The sequence below is a fragment of the Sciurus vulgaris genome (assembly GCF_902686455.1).
Source record: "Sciurus vulgaris genome assembly, chromosome: 12".
Classification (NCBI taxonomy): domain Eukaryota; kingdom Metazoa; phylum Chordata; class Mammalia; order Rodentia; family Sciuridae; genus Sciurus; species Sciurus vulgaris.
Genome location: NC_136473.1, coordinates 49,294,156 through 49,318,935, shown reverse-complemented (window position 1 = coordinate 49,318,935; position 24,780 = coordinate 49,294,156). Strand labels below are relative to the sequence as shown.

At 38.0% G+C, this 24,780-nt stretch overlaps 1 pseudogene across 1 annotated transcript in view; it reads right to left on the bottom strand.

Annotated features, from left to right (window-relative positions):
- Positions 1 to 200: 200 nt before the first annotated feature.
- LOC306641387 (ubiquitin-conjugating enzyme E2 variant 1-like) overlaps positions 201 to 24,780 on the bottom strand; it is a 50,210-nt pseudogene continuing 25,630 nt past the window's right edge. The window contains exon 3 of the transcript in view: positions 201 to 471. The product of the transcript in view is annotated as a ubiquitin-conjugating enzyme E2 variant 1-like (transcript). The remainder of the gene's footprint in view (positions 472 to 24,780) is intronic.

Genomic DNA, 24,780 nt, shown 5'->3' with positions numbered 1-24,780 from the left:
ATTTCGAATGTAAAACAACTAGTATCATTTTCAGTATCTTAAGATATATTGCCCTTGAATGGAAACTTTCTTTCCAGTACTTTGAGGTCTGTAAGACTTATCTAGAAAATTTACTATGGTGGAAAATTAAGACTGCTTAAATCAAATGCGGGGGGTGGGGTGGGAATGGTGGCTATGGATTTTTTTTTTAATTAATTGCTCTAACACTGTCCTTCTGGCAGCTGAGGGGGTTTCACATTTTCTTTAGACATTTTTAAGTGCTACAGCTCTTGCTGAACAACTTTGATGCTATATGAATTCTGGCATTTTGCTAGCACTGATAAGGCTCTCAGTTTCAACACTCCATTAGAATTATTAACTCCATACTAATTTTTGTTATGAATCTTATGAACAGGGGTGCTTCTGGATGTTTAGGTCCACATTCTATTTTAAGGGGGTATATTCAGTTTTCATAAATTATCTGTGGACTTGCTTGTTTAATGCACAGCCGTGAGGGGATGCTCCCTCACCTGGGGCCAGGCTTCCTATGCCCACCACCTCCAGGACTCCTTGTAGACCTGGTGAACACCTCCCATGGCACTGGCAGCTGGGTCCCCACAGCTGGCAGGGGGTCTCTAGCCACCTGGATGCCTCCTCCTCCCCATTTTCCTGGGTGGTTCTGTGGGGCTTGCCCAACCTTATCCATGGGGCTGTCATATTGCCCCTCACTGTGAGATTTTATTTTAAAAAATTTTATTTGTTCTAATTAGTTGTACATGAGAGTAGAATGCATTTATGCATGTTGATATGTCATACTTAAATGGAGTATAATTTCTCATTTTTCTAATTGTGCATGTTGTAGAATCACATTGGCCATGCAGTCTTATATGTACATAAGATGGTAATGTCGGTTTCATTCTACTATCCTTCCTACCCCCACACCCATTTCCCTCCCTTAACTCCCCTCTACCTACTCTAAAGTAACTGTATTCTTTTCTAGTGCTTCCCCACCTTATTGTGAATTAGCGTCCACATATCACAGAAAACATTTGGCCTTTGTTTTGGGGGGATTGGCTTATTTTGCTTAGCATGATATTCTCCAACTCTATCCATCATTGTGGGCTTTTATTTTTATTGTAAACAAATGGGGTACATGTTGTTTCTCCATTTGTACATGGAGTCAAGGCATACCATCTGTGTAATCATAAATTTACATAGGGCAATGTTGTTTGATTCATTCTGTTATTTTTCCCTTCCCCCCACCCCTCCCACCCCTCTTTTCCCTCTATACAGTCCTTCCTTCCTCCATTCTTATCATCCTCCTTATCCCTAACCCTAACCCTAACCCTAACCTCTCCCTCCCCATTGTGGGCTTTTAATCAAAAGAAACATTGGATGTAGAAATAGTTATGTTTGTCATTTTTAGCAACTGAAACTAAAACACAATTTAGGCAAATGTTGTTGACATCACCAGTCCCATTATGACAAGTGTGACATTCTTAAAGCAAACCCTAGCATCTGAGTTATTTTTTCCCATGTGGGTCAGACTTGGGAATAGGTCCCCTCTCCTGGAAAGATAGGTAGACAGTTTAATGATGACTAACACACTTGCTATTTAGTAATTGACTCAATTTTTCTTTGTTTCTTTGGAAACTTTGAAACAAGGAAACTCTTTTGTGAAAGTACTTTGATGAAGAAAGTATAGAATTAATTGATAAAATCAATGATTTAGGCTTAAAACAGAGTATTAATATAGAGTATTTCGTCCATCATGGAGCGAATACACTTTCTTCTCAGCAGCACATGGATCCTTCTCTAAAACAGACTATATGTTATGCCACAAAGCAACTCTCAGCAAATAATAAAAAAAAATAATAGAAATCCTACCCTGCATTTTATCAGATCATAATGGAATGAAACTAGAAATTAATGATAAAATAAATAACAGAAATTACTCCAACATTTGGAGACTAAATAGCATGCTATTGAATGATGAATGGATAGCAGAAGAAATCAAGGAGGAAATAAAAAAACTACTTAGAGGTAAATGAGAACACCAATACAACATATCAAAATCTCTGGGATGCTATGAAGGCACTGCTAAGAGGAAACTTCAATGCATTGAGCTCATACATTAAAAGATTAAAAAGTCAACAAATAAATGACCTAACATTACATCTCAAAGTCCTAGAAAAAGAAGAACAAATCAATACCAAAAGCAAAAGACAGGAAATAATTGAAGTCAGAGATAAAATTAATGAAAACAAAACAAAAGAAACAATTCAAAAAATTGACAAAACAAAAAGTTGTTTCTTTGAAAAAATAAATAAAATTGATAAACTCTTAGCTACACTAACAAAGAGAAAAACTCAAATTATTAAATTTGTGATAAAAAAGGAAATATCATGACAGATACTGCTGAAATACAGAAGATAATTAGAAACTATCTTGAAAATTTATCCTCAAATAAAATAGAAAAACTTGAAGACATCGACAAATTTCTAGAGCCATATGACGTACCCAAACTGATGGAGGAGGACATACACAATTTAAATAGATCAATTTCAAGCAAAGAAATAGAAGATGCCATCAAATATCTACCAACCAAGAAAAGCCCAGAACCAGACAGATTCTCAGCTGAGTTCTACAAGACCTTCAAAGAATTAACACCAATAACCCTCAAATTATTCCATGAAATAGAAAAGGAGGGATCCCTTCTGAACTCATTCTATAAGGCTAGTCTCACCCTGCTACCAAAACCAGACAAACACACATCAAGGAAAGAAAACTTTAGACCAATATTACTCATAAATATAGGTGCAAAAATTCTCAATAAAATTCTGGCAAATCGCATACAAAAATATATTAAAAAGATAATGTACCATGATCAAGTGGGATTCATCCCTGGAATGCAAAGTTAGCTCAACATAGGGAAATCAATAAACATAGTACATCACATCAATAGACTTAAAGACAAGAATCATATGATTATCTCAATAGACACAGAGAAAGCATTTGACAAAGTTTAGCACCTCTTCAAAACACTAGAAAAACTAAGGATAGTAGGAACATACCTCAACATCGTAAGAGTTACATAAGCTAAGCCCATGGCCAACATCATTCTAAGTAGAGAAAAACTAAAAGCATTCCCTCTAAAAACTGGAACAAGACAGGGACTTTTACCACTTCTATTTAACATCATCCTTGAAACCCTAGCCAGAGTAATTAGATGAAAGAGATGAAAGGGATATGAATAGGAAAAGAAGAACTCAAATTATCACTATTTGCTAATGACATGATTCTACATTCAGAAGATCAAAAAAACTCCACCAGAAAACTTCTAGAACTCGTAAATGAATTCAGCAAAGTAGCAGGATAATCAGTACCCTTAAATCTAATGCATTTCTATACATCAGCAATGAGTCCACTGCAAGAGAAATTAGGAAAACTACCCCATTCAAAATAACCTCAAAAAAAAAAAAAAAAAAAAAAAAAAGAACTTGGGAATCAATCTAACAAAAGAGGTGAAAGACCTCTATGTGTAAACTACAGCACATTAAAGAAAAAAAAAAATAAAGAAGACCTTAGAGGAAGGAAAGATCTCCCTTGTTCTTGGATAGGCAGAATTAATACCAAAGTGTTATATAGATTCAATGCAATTCCTATTAAAATCTCAATGACATTCTTCTTAGAGATAGACAAATGAATCATGAAAACTATTTGTAAAAATATGAAACCCAGTATAGCCAAAAAAATCCTTAGCAAGAAGAGTGAAGCAGAAGACATCATAATACCAGACCTTGAACTATACTACAGAGCAATAGTAAAAAAAAAAAACAGCATGGTATTGGCACCAAAATAGACAGATAGACCAATGGTACAGAATAGAAGACACAGAGACAAACCCACATTAAAACAGTTATCTTATACTAGGCAAAGGAGCCAAAAACATACATCAGAGAAAAGATAAACCTATTCAACAAATGGTGTTGGAAAAACTGGAAATCCATATGTAACAAAATGAAATTAAACCTCTATCTCTCACTCCGCACAAAACTCAACTCAAAGTGCATCAAAGACTTAGACACTAGAATAGACACCCTGTGCCTAATAAAAGAAAAAAGTAGACCCAAATCTTCATCATGTGTGCTTAGGACCTGGCTTCCTAACAAGATTCCTAAAATGCAATAAATAAAATTAAGAATCAATAAATGGGATGGATTCAAACTAAAAAGCTTCTCAGTAAGGAAAACAATCAATTATTTGAAGAGAGAGCATACAGAATGGGAAAAAATCTTTACCACATGCACCTCAGATGGAGCACTAATCTCCAATTTATAAAAAGAATTCAAAAAACTTAATACCAAAAAAACAAATAACCCAATCAATGGGCTAAAGAAATGAACGGACACTTCAAAGAAGAAGAAATACAATTGATCAACAAACATATGGAAAAAAGTTCATCATCTTTTGCAATTAGAGAAATGCAAATCAAAACTACTCTAAGATTTTATCTCACTCCAGTCAGAATGGCAATTATTGAGAATACAAGCAATAATAAGTGTTAGCGAGGATGTGGGGGAAAAGTTGCCCTCATTGTTGGCAGGACTGTAGATTAGTGAAAACACTTTGGAAAGCAGTATGGAGATTCCTCAGAATACTTGTAATGGAACCACAATTCGTCCCAGCTATCCCACAACTTGGTTTACTCCCAAAGGACTTAAAATTAGTATACTACAGAGATGCATCCACGTCAATGTTTATAGCAGCTCAATTCACAAATATCAAAACTATGGAACCTACCTAGATGCCCTTCAACAGATTAATGGATAAATAAAATGTCATACATATACACAATGAAATACTACTCAGCCTTAAAGAAGAATGAAATTATGACATTTGCAGGCAAATGGATGGAACTGGAGAGTATAATGCTATGTGAAATAAACCAATTCCCAAAAAACTCAAAGGTCAAATGTTTTCTCTGGTAAGTGGATGCTGATCTGTAGTAGGGGATGGGTAGAGAAGAATGAAGGAACTTCAGATTGTACAGAGGGAAGTGAGGGGAGGGTTGAAGTAGGTGGGGAGGTAGATTGTGAGACAAACAGTATTAACCTATATACATGCATGAAAAGAATTTTTTAAAAAATATTTATCACTATTAAAAAGTTAATGAATCCACAGGGCGATCCAAGATGGCGGACTAGAGGGTGACTGCATCTCCAGTCACTCCAGAACCCAGGATTCAAGAAAGGGAGGCATTGAGAGAGTTGGACTAAAATAGAGCCACGGGGTGAGTATCCCCCACCCAGTGAAGCACTGCCTGGGTGGCAGGCCTGGATTTGGGTGGCTTATTAGAGTAGGGTAGGGCAGCTAGAGTCTTCCCCAGGCAGCTCTGCGCACTCCGGTGGTGGGCTCCTCCCACAGTGCCAGATTCTCCAGCATCTCGGAGCAGCCCCCCCAGTGAGAGCCTTTCTGCACAGAACCAAGCTTCAAGTCCCTGAACCAGGGCAGTGAGTTCCTGCCCACAGGTTGCTTCAGGGACCAGGACAGGGCAGCCAGGGATTTCCCCAAGCAGCCCGCAGCCCGGCCCCCTCCAGCGAGAAGCGCCTTTCCAGGCCAGCTTCTCAGAGCAGACCACCCAGTGAGAACCTTTCTACACAGAGCCAGCCACAAGTCCCCAAGCCAGCGATGACCTCCAGCCCGCAAGCAGCCTCTGGGATCAGGGCAAGGCAGCCAGAGACCTCTCCAGGAGGACCTGCTCCCCGGCACCCCCGGCCGCAGGCTTTTTCCACGGGGCGATCCAAGATGGTGGACATCAGGGTGACTGCATCTCCAGTCACTCCAGAACCCAGGATTCAAGAAAGGGGGCATTGAGAGACTCAGACTAAAATAGAGCCACGGGGTGAGTCTCCCCCACCAGGTGAAGCGCTGCCCAGTGGCAGGCCCGGATTCGGGTGGCTTATTAAAGTAGGGTAGGGCAGCTAGAGTCTTCCCCAGGCAGCTCTGTGCACTCTGGTGGTGGGCTCCTACCACAGGGCCAGATTCTCCAGCATCTCGGAGCAGGCCCCCCAGTGAGAGCCTTCCTGCCCAGAACCAAGCTTCAAATCCCTGAACCAGGGTGGTGAGTTCCTGCCTGCAGGTTGCTTAGGGACCAGGACAGGAGAGCCAGGGACTTCCCCAAGCAGCCTGCAGCCCAGCCCCCTCCAGTGGGAAGCGCCTTTCCAGGCTAGCTTCTCAGAGCAGGCCCCCCAGTGAGAGCCTTTCCACACAGAGCCAGCTCCAAGTCCTGGAACCAGTAGCAGGCTAGGGGCAACTTTCCTTGGAAGCACTGCATTATCAAGTTACTCCAAGACTTCAGGCTACTGAAGGCAGGAAGGTGATACATTGGAAATCTACAAGGACACTATAAGCCAATAGAAGAATTCTGCAATATCACAAAGTCCCACTGACATCTGACCAATATGAGAAAATAAGGGAAGAAAATGTCCCAAAAAAACCTAGATACTATGTCAATAAAACCCAATGACAGCACAGCAGAAGAAATGTCAGAAAGGGAGTTCAAAATGTACATAATTAAAACAATCAGGGAAGCAAATGAGGAGATAAAAGAGCAAATGCAGGCATTGAAAGAGGAGATGAAAGAGCAAATGCAGGCATTAAATGATTGCACCAATCAATAGTTAAAGGAGCAAATAAAGGAAGCAAAAGAGCATTTCAATAAAGAGTTAGAGATATTGAAAAAAAAAAAAAAAAACCAAACAGAAATCTTTGAAATGAAGGAAACAATAATCCAAGTTAAAAACTCCATAGAAAGCATAACCAATAGGATAGAACACCTGGAAGACAGAACTCAGATATTGAAGACAAAATAGTTAATCTTGAAAACAAAGTTGACCAAACAGAGAAGATGGTAAGAAATCATGAACAGAATCTAAGAGAATTATGGGATATCATGAAAAGGCCAAATTTAAGAATTATTGGGATTGAGGAAGGCTTAGAGAAATAAGCCAAAGGAATGAACAATCTACTCAATAAAATAATATCAGAAAATTTCCCAAATCTGAAGAATGAAATGGAAAACCAAGTACAAGAGGCTTATAATAAGGACTCCAAATACGCAAAATTACAACAGACCCACACCAAGGCACATTATTATGAAAATACCTAACATACAAAATAAAGACAGAATTTTAAAGGTTGTGAGAGAAAAAAAAAAAAAAAAAACAAATTACATTCAGGGGGAAAACAATACGGATATCAGCAGATTTTACAATCCAGACCCTAAAAGCTAGAAGGGCCGGGAACAACATCTTTCAAGCTCTGAAAGAAAACAGATGCCAACCAAGAATCTTATACCCAGCAAAACTTACTTTCAGATTTGATGATGAAATAAGATCCTTCCATGATAAACAAAAGCTAAAGGAATTTACAAAAAGAAAGCTGGCATTATAGAACATTCTCAGAAAAATATTCCATGAGGAAGAGATGAAAACAATGATGGAAATCAGCAACGGGAGGAACTAGTCTAAAGGAATAGCCAAATAAAGGGGAAACCAAATCATGTCAAAAACCAAAAATGAGTCAAATGACTGAGAATACAAATCATATTACAATAATAACCCTGAATGTTAATGGCCTGAACTCATCAATCAAAAGACATAGACTGGCATAATGGATTAAAAAGAAAAATCCAACAATGTGCTGCCTGCAAGAGACCCATCTCATAGAAAGAGATACCCATAGACTAAAGGTGAAAGGATGGGAAAAAACATACCATGCACACGGACACAGCAAAAAAGCTGGAGTATCCATCCTCATTGCAGATAATGTGGACTTCAAGCCAAAACTAGTCAGAAGGGATAAAGAAGGACATTACATACTGCTTAAGAGAAGCATAAATCAGCAAGACATAACAATCATAAATATATGTGCCCTGAACATTGGCTCATCAATGTACATCAAACAAATCCTTCTCAATTCCAGAAATCAAATAGACCACAACACAATAATACTAGGCAATTTTAACACACCTCTCTCACCGCTGGATAGATCGTCCAAACAAAAATTGAATAAAGAAACCATAGATATCAATAACACAATCAACAATTTAGACTTAACCAAATTATATAGAATATATCATCCAACAAAGGACCAATACACTTTCTTCTCAGCAGCACATGGATCCTTCTCTAAAATAGAAAATGTCTTCTGCCAGAAAGCTACTGTTAGCAAATACAAGAAGATAGAGATACGACCTTGTACTCTATCAGATCATAATGGACTGAAATTAGAAATAAATGACAGAATAAAAAACAGAAACTTCTCCAATACCTGGAAATTAAATAATACACCATTATATGATGAATGGATGACAGAAGACATCAGGAGGGAAATAAAAAAAAATTTTAGAAGTAAACAAGAACAAAGACACATCATATCAAAATCTCTGGGACACTATGAAAGCATTACTTAGAGGAAGATTTATTTCATGGGGTGCATTCAACAAAAGAAGTAAAATTCAACAAATAAACGACCTAACACTACAGCTCAAAGCCCTAGAAAAAGAAGAGCAGAGCAACACCAAAAGTAGTAGAAGACAGGAAATAGTTAAAATCAGAGCTGAAATCAACGAAATTGAAACAAAAGAAACAATCAGAAAAATTAACTAAATAAATAGTTATTTTTTAGAAAAAATAAACGAAATTCATAAACCCTTAGCCACACTAACAAAGAGAAAGAGGGAGAAAACTCAAATTACTAAAATTTGGAATGAACAAGGAAATATCACAACAGAAACTAGTGAAATACAAAACATAATTGGAAGCTATTTTGAAAATCTATTCTCCAACAAAACAGAAAACCTCGAACACACCAACAAGTTTCTAGAGACATATGAATTACCTAAACTGAACGAGGAAGACGTACACAACTTAAATAAATCAATTTCAAGCAATGAAATAGAAGAGGTCATCAAAAGCCTACCAACAAAGATAAGTCCGGGACCAGATGGGTTCTCAGCTGAGTTCTACAAAATCTTTAAAGACGAGCTCATTCCAATACTTCTCAAAGTATTCCATAAAATAGAAGAGGAGGGAACCCTCCCAAACTCATTCTATGAAGCCAATATCACCTTGATACCTAAACCAGACAGAGACACATCGAGGAAAGAAAATTTCAGACCAATATCCTTAATGAACATCGACGCAAAAATTCTCAACAAAATTTTAGCAAATCGCATACAAAAATATATTAAAAAGATAGTGCACCTTGATCAAGTGGGTTTTATCCCAGGGATGCAAGGTTGGTTCAACATCCAGAAATCAATATATGTCATTCACCATATCAACAGACTAAAAGTTAAGAATCACATAATTATTTCAATAGATGCAGAAAAAGCATTCGATAAAATACAGCATCCCATCCTGCTCAAAACACTAGAGAAAATTGGGGTAGTGGGAACATGCCTTAACATTGTGAAGGCCATCTATGCTAAGCCCATGGCCAATATCATTCTAAATGGTGAAAAACTGAAAGCATTCCCCCCAAAACTAGAACAAGTCAGGGATGCCCTCTTTCACCACTTCTATTGAACATTGTTCTTGAGACTCTAGCCAGAGCAATTAGACAGACCAAAGAAATTAAAGGGATACGAATTGGAAAAGAGGAACTCAAACTATCCCTGTTCACTGATGACATGATTATATATTTAGAGGAACCTGGAAATTCCACCAGAAAACTCTTAGAACTCATAAGTGAATTTAGTAAAGTAGCAGGTTACAAGATCAATGCTCATAAATCCAATGCATTTCTATACGTAAGTGATGAATCTTCAGAAAGAGAAATTAGGAAAACTACCCCATTCACAATAGCATCAAAAAAAAAAATAAAACAAAATACTTGGGAATCAATCTCACAAAAGAGGGGAAAGACCTCTACAATGAGAACTACAGAACACTAAAGAAAGAAATTAAAGAAAATCTTAGAAGATGAAAAGATCTCCCATGTTCATGGATAGGAAGAATTAATATTGTCAAAATGGCCATACTACCTAAAGTGCTATAGAGAGTCAATGCAATTACAATTAAAATCCCAATGACCTACCTTAAAGAAATAGAACAAGCAATCATGAAATTCATCTGGAAGAATAGAAAACCCAGAATAGCTAAAGCAATCCTCAGTAGAAAGAGCAAAGCAGGGGTATTGCAAAACCATATCTTCAACTCTATTACAAAGCAATAGTAACAAAAACAGCATGGTATTGGTACCAAAACAGACAGGTAGGTCAATGGTACAGAATAGAGGACATGGACACAAACCCAAATAAATACAATTTTCTCATACTAGACAAAGGGGCCAAAAATATGCAATGGAGAAAAGATAGCCTCTTCAACAAATAGTGCTGGGAAAACTGGAAAACCATATGCAACAAAATGAAACGAAATCCCTATCTCTCACCCTGCACAAAACTCAACTCAAAATGGATCAAGGACCTTGGAATCAGACCAGAGACCCTGCATCTATGTGATATAAGCCAATCTCAAAAAACTAAAGGATGAATGATCTCACTGATAAGTGGAAGAAGACATATAAGGGGGGATAGGAGCGGTTAGCATTAGGGTTAGGGTTAGGTTTAGGGTTAGAGATAAGGAGGGTGGTAAGAATGGAGGAAGGAAGGAATGTACGGAGGGAAAAGAGGGGTGGGAGGGGAGGGGGAAGGGGAAAAAATAACAGAATGAATCAAACAACATTGCCCTATGTAAATTTATGATTTTTAATTAAAATAAAAAAATACATTCTACTGTCACATATATATATAAAGAACAAATAAAAAATGTAAAAATAAAAAAGAATAGCTAGCTTAACAAGCAAAGATTAACAGAACACTTAGAAATAAAGACAATAATGTAAGAAGGAAAATAACACAATGATGAGAGAAATCTGATTTCTCCTCCTACCCACCCCCCATATGTCCTCATCCGCTTATCAGCTAGATCATTCGTCCTTTAGTTTTTTGAGATTGGCTTATCTCACTTAGCATGATATCCTCCAATTTCATCCATTTGCCTGCGAATGCCATAATTTTGTCATTCCTCATGGCGGAGTAATATTCCATTGTATATATATGCCACAGCTTCTTTATCCATTCATCAACTTAAGGGCATCTGGGTTGGTTCCACAATCTGGCTATAGTGAATTGAGCAGCTATGAACATTGATGTGGCTGTATCTCTGTAGTATGCTGATTTTAAGTCCTTTGGGTATAGGCCAAGGAGTGGGATAGCTGGGTCAAATGGTGGTTCCATTCCAAGCTTTCTGAGGAATCTCCATATTGCTTTCCAGAGTGGCTGCACTAGTTTGCAACCCCACCAGCAATGTATGAGTGTACCTTTTTCCCCACATCCTCGCCAACACCTATTGTTGCTTATGTTCTTGATAATCGCCATTCTAATTGGGGTGAGATGAAATCTTAGGATAGTTTTGATTTGCATTTCTCTTATTACTAGAGATGTTGAACATTTTTCCATATGTTTATTGATTGCTTGTAGATCTTCTTCTGTGAAGTGTCTGTTCATTTCCTTAGTCCATTAGTCGATTGGATTATTTGCATTCTTGGTGTAGACTTTTTTGAGTTCTTTATAGATTCTGGCGATTAGTGCTCTCTCTGAAGTATGATTGGCAAAGATTTTCTCCCACTCCGTAGGCCCTTTCTTCTCATTGCTGATAGTTTCCTTTCCTGAGAGAAAGCTTTTTAGTTTGAATCTATCCCAGTTATTGATTCTTGCTTTTATTTCTTGTGCTATGGCTGTCCTGTTAAGGAAGTCTGCTCTTAAGCCAACAAGTTGAAGATTTGGACCTACTTTTTCTTCTATAAGATGCAGGGTCTCTGGTCTGATTCCAAGGTCCTTGATCCATTGTGAGTTGAGTTTTGTGCAGGGTGAGAGATAGGAATATCGTTTCATTCTGTTGCATATGGATTTCCAGTTTTCCCAGCACTATTTGTTGAAGAGGCTATCTTTTCTCCATTGCATATTTTTGGCCCCTTTGTCTAGTATGAGAAAATTGTGTTTATTTGGGTTTGTGTCCTTGTCCTCTATTCTGTACCATTGATCTACCTGTCTGTTTTGGTGCCAATACCATGCCGTTTTTGTTACTATTGCTTTGTAGTAGAGTTGAAGATCTGGTATTGCAATACCCCCTGTTTCACTCTTTCTGCTAAAGATTGCTTTAGCTATTCTGGGTTTCTTATTCTTCCAGATGAATTTCATAATTGCTTGCTCTATTTCTGTAAGGTACATCATTGGGATTTTAATTGGAATTGCATTGAATCTGTATATCACTTTTGGTAGTATGGCCATTTTGGCAATATTAATTCTTCCTATCCAAGAACATGGGAGATCTTTTCATCTTCTAAGATTTTCTTTAATTTCTTTCTTTAGTGTTCTGTAGTTCTCATTGTAGAGGTCTTTCCCCTCTTTTGTGAGATTGATTCCCAAGTATTTTGTTTTATTTTATTTTGATGCTATTGTGAATGGGGTAGTTTTCCTAATTTCTCTTTCTGAAGATTCATCACTTACGTATAGAAATGCATTGGATTTATGAGCATTGATCTTGTAACCTGCTACTTTACTAAATTCACTTATGAGTTCTAAGAGTTTTCTGGTGGAATTTCCAGGTTCCTCTAAATATATAATCATGTCATCAGTGAACAGGGATAGTTTGAGTTCCTCTTTTCCAATTCGTATCCCTTTAATTTCTTTGGTCTGTCTAATTGCTCTGGCTAGAGTCTCAAGAACAATGTTCAATAGAAGTGGTGAAAGAGGGCATCCCTGACTTGTTCTAGTTTTGGGGGGAATGCTTTCAGTTTTTCACCATTTAGAATGATATTGGCCATGGGCTTAGCATAGATGGCCTTCACAATGTTAAGGCATGTTCCCACTACCCCAATTTTCTCTAGTGTTTTGAGCAGGATGGGATGCTGTATTTTATCGAATGCTTTTTCTGCATCTATTGAAATAATTATGTGATTCTTAACTTTTAGTCTGTTGATATGGTGAATGACATATATTGATTTCTGGATGTTGAACCAACCTTGCATCCCTGGGATAAAACCCACTTGATCAAGGTGCACTATCTTTTTAATATATTTTTGTATGCGATTTGCTAAAATTTTGTTGAGAATTTTTGCGTCGATGTTCATTAAGGATATTGGTCTGAAATTTTCTTTCCTCGATGTGTCTCTGTCTGGTTTAGGTATCAAGGTGATATTGGCTTCATAGAATGAGTTTGGGAGGGTTCCCTCCTCTTCTATTTTATGGAATACTTTGAGAAGTATTGGAATGAGCTCATCTTTAAAGATTTTGTAGAACTCAACTGAGAACCCATCTGGTCCCGGACTTATCTTTGTTGGTAGGCTTTTGATGACCTCTTCTATTTCATTGCTTGAAATTGATTTATTTAAGTTGTGTACGTCTTCCTCATTCAGTTTAGGTAATTCATATGTCTCTAGAAACTTGTTGGTGTGTTCGAGGTTTTCTGTTTTGTTGGAGAATAGATTTTCAAAATAGCTTCTAATTATGTTTTGTATTTCACTAGTTTCTGTTGTGATATTTCCTTGTTCATTCCAAATTTTAGTAATTTGAGTTTTCTCCCTCTTTCTCTTTGTTCGCGTGGCTAAGGGTTTATCAATTTGTTTATTTTTTCAAAGGACCAACTATTTATTTTGTTAATTTTTCCAATTGTTTCTTTGGTTTCAATTTCGTTGATTTTGGCTCTGATTTTAACTATTTCCTGTCTTCTACTACTTTTGGTGTTGGTCTGCTCTTCTTTTTCTAGGGCTTTGAGCAGTAATGTTAAATCGTTTATTTGTTGATTTCTACTTCTTTTGTTGAATATGCCCCATGAAATAAATCGTCCTCTCAGTAATGCTTTCATAGTGTCCCAGAGATTTTGATATGATGTGTCTTTGTTCTCATTTACTTAAGAATTTTTAAATTTCCCTCCTGATGTCTTCTGTTATCCATTCATCGTATAATAGTGTATTATTTAATCTCCAAGTATTGGAGAAGTTTCTGTTTTTTATTCTGTCATTTATTTCTAATTTCAGTCCATTATGATCTGATAGAGTACAAGGTCGTATCTCTATCTTCTTGTATTTGCTTACAGTAGCTTTGTGGCATAAAACATGGTCTATTTTAGAGAAGGATCCATGTGCTGCTGAGAAGAAAGTGTATTCGTACTTTATTGGATTGTATATTCTATATAAGTCAGTTAAATCTAAATTGTTGATTGTGTTATTGATATCTATGGTTTCTTTATTCAATTTTTGTTTGGACGATCTATCCAGCGGTGAGAGAGGTGTTATTGTGTTGTGGTCTATTTGATTTCTGGAATTGAGAAGGATTTGTTTGACATACATGGATGAGCCAATGTTTGGGGCATAGATGTTTATGATTGTTATGTCTTGCTGATTTATGCTTCCCTTAAGCAGTATGTAATGTCCTTCTTTATCCCTTCTGACTAGTTTTGGCTTGAAGTCCACATTATCTGCAATGAGGATGGATACTCCAGCTTTTTTGCTGTGTCCGTGTGCATGGTATGTTTTTTCCCATCCTTTCACCTTTAGTCTATGGGTATCTCTTTCTATGAGATGGGTCTCTTGCAGGCAGCACATTGTTGGAATTTTCTTTTTAATCCAATCTTCCAGTCTATGTCTTTTGATTGATGAGTTCAGGCCATTAACATTCACAGTTATTATTGTGATACGATTTGTATTCCTAGTCATTGAACTCATTTTTGTTTTTTGACATGATTTGGTTTCTCCTTTATTTGGCTATTCCTTTAGGCTAGTTCCTCCCATTGCTGATTTGCATCGTTGTTTTTCATCTCTTCCTCATGGAATATTTTTCTGAGAATGTTCTTTAATGCTGACTTTCTTTTTGTAAAATCCTTTAGCTTTTGTTTATCATGGAAGGATCTTATCTCATCGTCAAATCTGAAAGTAAGTTTTGCTGGGTATAAAATTCTTGGTTGGCATCCATTTTCTTTCAGGGCTTGGTAAATGTTCTTCCCGGCCCTTCTAGCTTTTAGGGTCTGGATTGAAAAATCTGCTGATATTCTTATTGGTTCCCCCCTGAATGTAATCTGATTCTTTTCTCTTGTGCCCTTTAAAATTCTGTCTTTATTTTGAATGTTAGGTATTTTCATAATATTGTGCCTTGGTGTAGGTCTGTTGTAATTTTGCATATTTGGAGTCCTATAAGCCTCTTGTACTTGGTTTTCCATTTCATTCTTCAGATTTGGAAAATTTTCTGATATTATTTCATTGAATAGATTGTTCATTCCTTTGGTTTGTTTCTCTAAGCCTTCCTCAATCCCAATAATTCTTAAATTTGGCCTCTTCATGATATCCCATAATTCTTGTAGATTCTGTTCATGATTTCTTACCATCTTCTCTGTTTGGTCAACCTTGTTTTCAAGATTAAATATTTTGTCTTCAATATCTGAGGTTCTGTCTTCCAGGTGTTCTATCCTATTGTTTTTGCTTTCTATGGCGTTTTTAACTTGGATTATTGTTTCCTTCATTTCAAGGATTTCCATTTGTTTTTTTTTTTTCAGTATCTCTAACTCTTTATTGAAATGCTCTTTTGCTTCCTTTATTTGCTCTTTTAACTGTTGATTGGTGTGTTCATTTAATGCCTGCATTTGTTCTTTCATCTCCTCATTTGCTTCCCTGATTGTTTTAATTATGTACATTCTGAACTCCCTTTCGGACATTTCTTCTGCTCTGCTGTCATTGGGTTTTATTGATATAGTATCTAGGTTTGTTTCGGACATTTTCTTCCCTTGTTTTCTCATATTGGTCAGATGTCAATGGGACTCTGTGATATTGTAGATTTCCTCTATTGGCTTATAGTGACCCTGTAGATTTCCAGTGCATCACCTACCGGCCTTCAGTAGCCAGAAGTCTTGGATTAATTTGATAATGCAGTGCTTCCGAAGATCGCTGCCCCTAGCCCGCTACTGGTTCCAGGGAGGGAGACCTGGAGAGTTCTCTTGCTGCTCAGCCCTGGTCCCAGAGGCTGGTTGTATGTCGGAGGTCTCCACTGGCTTGGAAACTTGTGGCTGGCTCTGTGTAGACAGGATCTCACTGGGCGGTTTGCCCTGATAAGCTAGTCTAGAGAGGCACTTCCCACTGGAGGGGGCTGGGCTGCTTGGGGAAGTCCCTGGCGCCCTTTGCTGGTCACTGAAGCAACCTGCAGGTGGGCTGGAGCTGGCAGCGGGGTGGGCCGGAGCTGGCCGGGGTGGGCTGGAGCTGGCCGCGCTGCTTCTGTGCAGAAGGGCTCTCACTGGGGGCCTGTTCTGAGAGGCTGGAGGATCTGTCCCTGTGGGAGGAGCCCACTACCAGACTGCACAGAGCTGCCTGGGGGAGACACTATCTGCCCTGTCCCACTCTAATAAGCCACTCGAATCCGGGTGTCACCCAGGTGAGCTTTGCTGGGTGGGGGAGACTCACCCCATGGTTCTATTTTAGTCCGAGTCTCTCAATGCCTCCCCTTCTTGAATCCTGGGTTCTGGGGCAACTGGAGATGCAGTCACCCTCTAGTCCGCCATCTTGGATCGCCCCATGGAAAAAGCATGCAGCTGGAGGGGGACAATGCTGCCTGGAGAGGTCTCTGGCTGCCCAGTCCTGGTCCCAGAAGCTGCTTGCGTGTCTAGGTCTCCGCTGGCTTGGGGACCCGTGGCTGGCTCTGCATCGGGAGGCTCTCACTGGGTGGTCTGCCCCAGGAAGCTAGCCTAGAGAGGCGCTTCCTGCTGGAGGGGGATGGGCTGCTTGCAGGAGTCCCTGGCACCCTGTGCTGGTCTCTGAAGCAACCTGCAGGCGGGCCGGAGCTGGCAGCGGGGCGGAAGCTAGCTATTCTAATTGTACTTTTTTCTCAAATCCCTCTCCCACACCATCACTTGAAAACATTTTCTAGTACACTCAGAAGCCTCTGCCATGCTAGTTCTCTACTGTTTTATATTGTTGTCTTAGTTTTATGTTCATTTTGTCTCCTAAAATGCATTATTTGATTCTTTAGACAAAGAACAGTGTTTTCTCATGCCTATAATCCTCATATCTCTGAGCTTCCCTCACAAACAGTATAGAGGAAGGAGTGACAGAGTACAAGTGACATTTATTTAATCCATGCCATTTGCTATTTGCACTTTGTGATGTACCTTATAGTTTATCTAACATATTTTGTTTTTTAAACTTTTTTTTTTACAGACTGCATTTAGGTTCTTTGTACACAAATGGGGTAAATTTTTTCATTTATATGCTTGTACATCATATAGATTAATATCATTCATTTAATCATACATGTACATAGGGTAGTGATATTTGTCTCAGATCACTATGTTTCCTTCCCCTCTCCCCCATTTAACATTTTTATAACAACATTAAGATACAACATATTAGGTTCATTTTATTTTTGGGGAGACTTGGTTCCAGAGAGGTTAGATAGGGTGGTCAAAATTTGGGCAGAGTCTGGCATGTTTGGTATTAAATCACCTCCCTCTCTTCCACTTACTTTTTGTGTAACCAAAGCATTTTATGTAATCTTTCTGACTCCGTTTAAAAATAAAATTCTTATGTACCTTGCTGGATATTTCTGAACCTTAATGAGAAATATAACATATGCATATATAATAGAAATACTGAAGGTTAAAAGTAAAATAACTAAAATAAAAAATCCATAAGAGAGTTTAAAAAACAGATTTAAGCAGGCAAAAATAGAATTAGAATACTGTCTGGTGCAGAGATATGTTTGGGTAACCCTAGAATGTGGCTGGTATTGAGCCAAGAGGTGGCGCATAATTAGTGTTAACATGGCGTGATCTACTTTTGCCTGATTAGTTAATGTCTCCTCTGCGCTAGTGGTCAACAGATATTCCTCATTCTTTCTTGATTGGTACCGAGGGGCATGCTTCAATTGTGCTAATTCTAAGCTGATTAGCTGCTTTAGGTATATAAGACACGCACCTATAGGAAGCACCTCGGATAAGCAGCACCTCTGATAGATCACAGAACGCAGGGGTCACAGGTTGTAGGACATAGGCTGCATGCCACATGCTGCATGCCGCACATCCAAGAAGCAACACACCTTTAAGAAGCAGTAGACCTTTGATAAGCATAGCCTCTCTGAAAGAGTAGCATTCTCTAAAATTAAGCAGTCTCTTTTCCTCTAAGCAAAGTCTCTTTTCCTCTAAGCAAAGTCTTTCTTCCTCTCAAAGCCTCTCTTCCTCTAAAACTAAAAGTAAGCAAACCCTTTCTTCCTCTATAAACTAGCAAACAAGCAAACAAGCAAGGAAGTAGCCCAGATAAAGTAATAGAAATAGTTCAGTTCCAGCCCACCTCCGATAAATTACCACGAGATTGTTGTGGCGGGCAGCAACAGTCTGGAATCACAAAGAAAAAAAGGGAAATGAAAATGCTTCAGTGTTTATAGAGCACCATCAAGTGGAACAACACAAACATAATTCTAGAGTTACAGAATCAGAGAGAAAAAGGAATGGGAAGAATAGTTGAAGAAACATCAGAAAATCTCCCAAATTTAATTAAACATATGTATTTCCATATCCAATATCAACAAATTCAAGTATGATAAACTTAAAAGTGTTTAGACACATGATAATCAAACTGAAAGACAATCTTTTTTAAAATTTATTTTTATTGTAAACAAATGGGATACATGTTATTTCTGTTTGTACATGGAGTAACAGCATACCATTTGTGTAATCATCCATTTACATAGGGTAATAATGTTTGATTCATTCTGTTATCTTTTCCTTCCCCCCACCCCTTCCACCCCTCTTTTCCCTCTATAGAGTCCCTCATTCCTCCAGTCTTGCCCCCCTCCCACTCTCCATTATGTGTCATAATCCACTTATCAGCCAGATCATTCGTCCTTTGGTTTTTTGAGATTGGCTTATCTCACTTAGCATGATATTCTCCGATTTCATCCATTTGCCTGCAAATGCCATAATTTTATTATTCTTTATGGCTGAGTAATATTCCATTGTATATATATGTAATGGATTCTTTATCCATTCATCAATTGAGGGGCATCTAGCTTTGTTCCACAATCTGGCTATTGTGAATTGAGCAGCTATGAACATTCATGTGGCTGTATCTCTGTAGTATGCTGATTTTAAGTCCTTTGGGTATAGGCCGAGAAGAGGGATAGCTGGGTCAAATGGTGGGTCCACTCCAAATTTTCTAAGGAATCTCCACACTGCTTTCCAGAGTGGCTGCACTAATCTGCAGTCCCACCAGCAATGTATGAGTGTACCTGTTTCCCAACATCCTCTCCAACACCTATTGTTGCTTGTGTTCTTGATAATCGCCATTCTAATTGAGGTGAGATGGAATCTTAGTGTAGTTTTGATTTGCATTTCTCTTATTACTAAAGATGGTGGACATTTTTTCATATGTTTGTGGATTGCTTGTAGATCTTCTTCTGTGAAGCATCTGTTCATATCCCTAGCCCATTTGTTTATTGGGTTATTTGTAATCTTGGTGTAGAGCTTTTTGAGTTCTTTATAGATTCTGGAAATTAGCGCTCTATCTGAAGTATGAGAGGCAAAGATTTTCTCCCACTATGTAGGCTCTCTCTTCACATTGCTGATAGTTTCTTTTGCTGAGAGAAAGCTATTTAGTTTGAATATATCCCAGTTATTGATTCTAGCTTTTATTTCTTGTACTATGGGAGTCCTGTTAAGGAAGTCTTGTCCTAAGCCAACATGTTGAAGATCTGGACCTATCTTTTTCTTCTATAATCTGCAGGGTCTCTGGTCTGATTTCAAGGTCCTTGATCCATTGTGAGTTGAGTTTTGTGCAGGGTGAGAGATAGAGGTTTAGTTTCATTCTGTTGCATACGGATTTCCAGTTTCCCAGAACCATTTGTTGAAAAGGCTATCTTTTCTCCATTGCATATTTTTGGTACCTTTGTCTAGTATGAGAAAATTGTATTTATTTGGGTTTGTGTCCATGTCCTCTCTTCTGTACCATTGATCTACCTGTCTGTTTTGGTGCCAAAACCATGCCATTTTTGTTACTATTGCTTTGTAGTATAGTTGAAGTTCTGGTATTGTGATACCCCCTGTTTCATTCTTCCTGCTAAGGATTGCTTTAACTCTTCTGGGTTTCTTATTCTTCCAGATGAATTTCATGATTGCTTGTTCTATTTCTTTAAGGTAGGTCATTGGGATTTTAATTGGAATTGCATTGAATCTGTATAACACTTTAGGTAGTATGGCCATTTTGACAATATTAATTCTGCCTATCCAAGAACATGAGAGATCTTTCCATCTTCTAAGCTCTTCCTCAATTTCTTTTCAATGTTTTGTAGTTTTCATTGTAGAGATCATTTACCTCTTTGTTTAGATTGATTCCCAAGTATTTTATTTTTTTGAGGCTATTGCAAATGGAGTTGTTTTCCTCATTTCCCTTTCAGTTGTTACATTGCTTGCATATAAAAATGCTTTAGACTTATGTGTGTTGATTTTATAGCCTGCTATTTTGCTGAATTCATTGATGTGGTCTAGAAGTTTTCTGGAGAAGATTTTTGGATCCTTTAAATATAGAATCATAGCATCAGCAAATAGTTTCAGCTTAAGTTTCTCTTTTCCTGTTCCTATCCCTTTAATTTCTTTAGTCTGCCTAATTGCTCTGGCTAGAGTTTCGAGGACAATGTTGAATAGAAGTGGTGACAGAGGACATCCCTGTCTTGCTCCTGTTTTTAAAGGGAATGGTTTCAGTTTTTCTCCACTAAGATGATGTTTGCCATGGGCTTAGCATAAACAGCCTTTTCCATGTTCAGGTATGTTCCTACTATCCCTATTTTTTTTAGTGTTTTGAGCATGAAGGGGTGTTGTATTTTGTGAAATGCTTTTTCTGCATCAATTGAAATAACCATATGATTCTTATCCTTAAGTCTATTGACATGATGGATGACATTTATTGATTTACGGATGTTAAACCATCCTTGCATTCCAGGGATGAACCCCACTTGATCATGGTGCATATTTTTAACATGTTTTTGGATACGGTTTGCCAATATTTTGTGAAGGGTCTTTGCATCTATATTCATCAAGGATATTGTTCTAAAATTTTCTTTCCTTGATGTGTCTTTTCCTGTTTTGGGTATGAGGGTGATATTATCTTCATAGAATGAGTTTGGTAGGCACGCTCCTTTTGTATTTCCTGGAAAACTTTGAGATATTGGAATGAGTTCTTCTTTGAAGGTCTTGTAGAACTTGGCTGAGAATCCATCTGGTCCTGGGCTTTTCTTGGATGGTAGATTTTTAGTGGCTTCTTTTATTTAATTGCTTGATATTGATCTGTTTAAATTGTGTATGTCCTCCTGGTTCAGTTTGAGAGGAGCATATGTCTCTAGAAATTTGTCAATTTCTTCGGTAGTTTCTATTTTATTGGAGTACAGATTTTAGAAGTAGCTTCTTATTATGTTATGTATCTCAGTGATATGCTTTTCCCCATCCTTTCACCTTTAGTCTGTGGGTATCTCATTCTATGAAATGAGTCTCTTGCAGGCAGCATATTGTTGGGTCTTTCTTTTTAAATAATCTCCCTGGGTATGTCTTTTGATTGATGAATTTAGGCCATTAACCTTCAGGGTTATTATAGAGATATGATCTGTATTCCCAGTCATTTGGCTTATTTTTGGTTTTTAAGTTGGCTTGGTTTCTCCTTTGAGTGGTTGTTCTTTAAGGTTGTTCCTCCCTTTGCTGACCTAAATTGTTGTTTTTCATGTCCTCCTCATGGAATAGTTTGTTGAGAATATTCTGTAGCACAGGCTTTCTATTTGTAAATTCCTTTAAGTTTTGTTTATCAGAAAGAATTTTATTTCATCTTCAAATCTGAAGGTGAGTTTTGCTGGGTATAGGATTCTTGGTTGGCAACCATGTTCTTTCAGAGCTTGAAATATGTTGTTCCAGGCCCTTCTAGTTTTTAGAGTTGGGTTGAGAAGTCTGCTGCTATCTGTATTGATTTCCCCCTATGTGTAATCTGAAGGTTTTCTCTCTGGGCCTTCAAAATTCTATCTTTATTTTGAATGTTAGACATTTTCATTATAATGTGCCTTGGTATGGACCTGTTGTGATTTTGTGCATTTGGTGTTCTGTAAGCCTCTTGTATTTTATTTTCCATTTCATTCTTTGGGTTTGGGAAATTTTCTGATATTATTTCATTGAATAGGTTATTCATTCCTTTGGTTTGTATCTCTGTGCCTTCCTTAATCCCAATTATTCTTAAATTTGTTGTTTTCATGATGTACCATAGTTCTCAGAGATTCTGTTCATGATTTCTTACCATCTTCTCTCTTTGGGCAACTTTATTTTCAAGATTAAATATTTTGTCTTTATTGTCTGAGGTTCTGTCTTCTGAGTGGTCTAGTCTTTTGGTGATGCTTTCCATTGAGTTTTTTATTTTTTTTTTATTTGGTTTATTGTTTCCCTCATTTCAAGGATTTCCCTTTGGTTTTTTTTTTTAATTTTTTAATTTTTTTATTTTTATTTTTTTTTAGAATCTCTGTCTCTTTGTTGAAATGATCTTGTGCTTCCTGCAGTTGATCTTTCAGCTTATTGGTATTATCAATCATTGCCTGCATTTGCTCTCTTATCTCATCCTTTGCTTTGAGAATCATCTTAATCATGTATAATCTGAAGTCCTTTTCTGACATTTCTTCTAACATACTGTCATTTGATCCTATTAATATAGAATCTAGATTTGTTTGGATCATTTTCTTCCCTTGTTTTCTCATGTTGTTCATGTATCTTCCCCTCTAGCAGTACAGATCTGAGATATTGCAGATTTCCCCTATAGGCTTATAGTGGCCCTATAGGTTTCCAAAACCCTTTCTTTAAGGGGGATCAATATTAGCAGTGCCCAATTCAGACACTATGCAATCCTAGACCAAATAGCCCCTATGAGGACAATCACAGTATTGTCATAATAAACAGAATGAGTTCAAATATTATCTTCAGTAAAACAAAGAGGTTTGTAATAAGGTCTGAAGTTCTAATGGAAGACAAAGAGGATGCAGAGGCATGTAAAATGTGTCTGTTAGTGGGATAAGAAAAGAATATACAGAAGTTTTAGATAATAGAAAGGGTGAGAGTGTAATCAAAAGAAATTGGATGTTAGCATGCAAAAAGAGAAAAAGAGACTCTGAGGGAACAGGTAAACAAAAGGAAAAGAGAGCAAGAAAAGTAAAGAAATAAAAACTTAAATTTTTCAATAAGGAGAAAAAAGAAAATCTACAGTCTAACAGTCATATAGTAATGAAACGTCCCAGTCTTCAGTAGCCTGATGCATGAGAGGTACCTGACAATGTGCTTCAGATCTCTAGCAGGCATCTCAGGATGGGATTTTCCCCACCTAAAGATCAAAGCTACATCTTCCAGGATTATCCAAGATGGCCACTCTGGCTTTGAAATGTGTTGGCAAATGGGGAGCTGCAGCTCAGGGTGTGGATGTGGTCAGCTGGACATCCTGGAGGCGGGGTGTGGTTGGTCAGGCAGGGGTCCTGTATGTCGGATGTTTTTGGTGTGGTTGTGGGATCCTGGAGGCCGAGTGCAATCAGTTGCTCTGGGGTCCCAGTGATAGGGCACAGTCAGTTGGTCTGGGGGTCCTGTTGGCAGGGAGCAATCAGTTGATGTGAGTGCCCCAGAGGCAGGGAGTGATCAGTTGGGCTAGGGATCCTGGAGATGGGGCTCAGTCATTCTGGCCAGGGGTCCTATGGGGCCTGGCTGTTGTCTCAGAATGGTGGCAGCCACGTGTAATCAAAGCTGCAGGTACTGTGACAGAGAACTTCCAGGCAACAGCAGGCAGCTGGTGCTCCACTGGTGGTTGGCAATCAGTTTGCTGACTGTTGTTCAAAGATTGGGAGGTGAACCTCATTGTTTGTGTGATGGACAGGTGTAAGGCAGGCAATGGACAGGCGAGAGGCAGGCAAATGGCGGATGATAGGCACCTGACAGTGAGCAATCTGCACTCAAAAAAGGCTTCGATATGCTGGCAGACTGCAGGTCATCACAGCAGACAAATGGGGTAAACAGCAGGGGATTGATAGGCAGCAAAAACTGCCTCTCAAGAAACAGATATCCTCTGCTTGAATACGGAGTTATAGAGCAACAAGTAACGCAGCCTCCCTCTGGTCTGGGATGAGAGATCCCATCTTGGATCTCTCCTGCTTCAAAGACAATCTTGAAAGTGGAAAAAAGAGAAATAACGCATCATGTCATTCTTCCCTAAAATATTACAGCTTTTTCCTCATCAGAAGAGTCAAGTGGCCAGAGACCATCTGACTACACATTCAAAATGCTGAAAAAGTCTCTCAGTCAAGAATGTTTTGTCTAAAAATATTTTTTTCTTAAAAATTAAAGGAGGCCTGGGGATATGGTTCAGTGGTAGAGCACATTTATATGGTGAGCAAAGTCCCAAGTTTGATTGCCAGCATTGCATAAAATAAGACTATAAAGGAGAGGATGGATTCATATGATAGGTCACAAAACAAGTATTCATTTTAAAAGTAGAATTTATATTTTCTTTTTCAATCACAATGTAGAAAAACTATAAATCTTTGTCAAATAAGCAAAAAAAAATTAGAAATTATACAAATATGTAGAAATTAAATAGCTTAGATAAAGAATAAAATCAAGAAAGATGTTGAAAAAAATCTTGGAACAGAAGAGAATAAGATATTGGAGTGGATCTAGGCAGCAACCCCCCATGCTTTCA